The sequence below is a fragment of the Desmodus rotundus genome, chromosome 6 (genome assembly GCF_022682495.2).
Source record: "Desmodus rotundus isolate HL8 chromosome 6, HLdesRot8A.1, whole genome shotgun sequence".
Taxonomy (NCBI): domain Eukaryota; kingdom Metazoa; phylum Chordata; class Mammalia; order Chiroptera; family Phyllostomidae; genus Desmodus; species Desmodus rotundus.
In genome coordinates, this window is record NC_071392.1 from 75,090,275 (window position 1) to 75,092,556 (window position 2,282).

Sequence of the window (2,282 nt, forward strand, 5' to 3'; positions counted from 1 at the left end):
GGGATTACCGGGGAGGCTGAGTCCTGAGGCCAGGGCTTACAAGAATTAATTTTGATCATCCCCCTAAGCAGATTACCTGGCTGGCTTCCCCACCACCGATGGCCCTTCAGATGTGCAGCTCTTGGCCTCAGTCCACTCCTCCCACACCCGCTGAGCCCTTTGCTCCTGCCTCCTAAAGCCACCCCACCCTCAACCCAGTGCTGGCCAGGGATTGCCCAAATTTGGGTCCTGAGAATAGATTGGCTCAGATCTCCCCTGAATGCTCTCCCAATCAAGGGCAAATGGTGACCTGTACCACAAGAGCCAGGGAGAAATTAGTCCTAATACCCAGGACCAGAGCTCCCTGAGGAGACTGGGACCCCTGGATATCACAGTTGACAGCGTCCTCCCTAGTCCTTCCCTCCATCAGCCAAGAAGTCGGTGAAATCAACTGCTCACTGATCCTACCGGCCGAGCCAGACCCCGAAGGAGCTGCGCTGTGGCAGAACAGTCACTGGGCTTCCAGCATTAGGCTGTCAGTCACCAGAGCTCTGTGTCCCCACCCTCCCAATGCCAGCCCCTTTCCACCATCCCTGACAACTGCCCTGCTCCCCAAGTCTGGACAGGCCTGATATCTGCAGCAGACCCTCTGGAAGGGGTGTGGGTGGGCTTGTTCAACCGCCTTCCCCACGGGGGGATCACCTTGACCACAGGATTTGGGGTGGAATCCTGACCTCTGGGGAGCAAATGAAACTTCCATCATCTCTCCAGACTTGAGGTGAGCAGACTTGAGGCTATGGGGATGAGTGGGAGGAGAAGAGAAGAAAAGAGAACTCTTATAGGGCAACATTATTTTTATTGGACAACATATAACTTCATAAGTATGAAATCATATGTTAAATAAGACAGAGCATTAACGGCATAGTTAAAAGATTCACTTTTATTCTTTTATTTATGTGTCAGGTACTTTGGTAGATGCTGCAGATTTAAAAAAATGACTAAGATACCTCCCAACCTTCCATAAATTGGGCAAACAGAAGAGTAAACACCTGGCCTTGACAGGCCAGAGTGACTGGTGCTACCCTGGAGGGAAGGAGCACAGGGTGGGGCACAGTGGGGGCCTCCGATAGGGATGGGGTAAGGCAGGGAAGGCTGCCTGCAGGGGACTCCCCTCCTAGGGTTGAGTAAGAGATGTCCAGGCAGAGGACTTCCTTCCTGAGGATTATGGAGGGCTTGTGAACTTGGCAGCCTGTTGGAGTGAACAAAAACAATATATACCCTTGACCTTGTGAGTGGGTATGAGAGAGATGGCGTACGAAGTCCCTGACTTAGCAATCTCCTAGTACTTTTCTGGATGGGCTGGGATGTCCCAGTTGCAAAGTGTGTACCCACTCTTTCCCTGCTGAGAGGCCAGCAGAGATGTGAGAACAACCGCCTTGGGCACCTAGTAAACAGACTTGAATGAATGATTGATTAAGTGATATAAGATAAGCCCTCTGGGCTTCCACAGGTCCCTTCTACAAGAGGAAAATCAGTAGTTCGTACTCTGAGACAGCTACACGGGCGCGGTGCGTGGGGGTTCGAGGCTGGCAGAGCATGGGATTTGGGGCCAAGTGGAAAGGTCGGACGGTGGAAAGAGAAAAGTCTTTGGGCAGTGAAGTCTGCGCGGGGCCTCGGAGAGGGCCCTCCTGAGTGTCCCTGGTTTGATTTGGTGGAGTCTCCGGGAAAGCAGAGAGACAAGGCCCGGCATTTCGCGCATGCTGGCCTTGGCTTTCTTCCTCCGGCCCTCATGCAACACTGGGGCACGAAAGGCCACCGCGCGGGGCTGGGCCGGGCAGCCCAGGGTCAGAGCTCAGAGCGGTAGTGACGGCGCCAGCCCCGCGTGGTGGCAGTTTGAGTACGCGTTTGGAGGGAACAGGCAGGGAGGATTTGCCCATCCTTGTCCTTTTCCTGCCCCGTCACTGAGTGCATTGAGAGGGAGCAGGCCCTTACACGGGGCGCAGAGGGGTCCCCGCGCGCAGCGGGCTCCGGGCAGGACACACCGCCAGACCAGGGCATCTTGTCGCTGCCTCTTGGGGCAGACTCAAACCCCGCTCGCTGCAGTCCGCTCGCCCCTCTCCCATGGGCGTGCCCGGGCACACGCTCCCCGGCCCTTCCCGCTCCCGCGAGCCGGTGCAGGCAGGGCTCCCAGGCGGCAGCGGACCGCGGACCGCGGACAGCGGGCGGGGCGGTGTCAGGTGGCCGGGCCAGGCCCCGCCCCCTCGGCCCGCCCCCGCCGTCCCCGGCGCGCCGGCTCCGGTCCC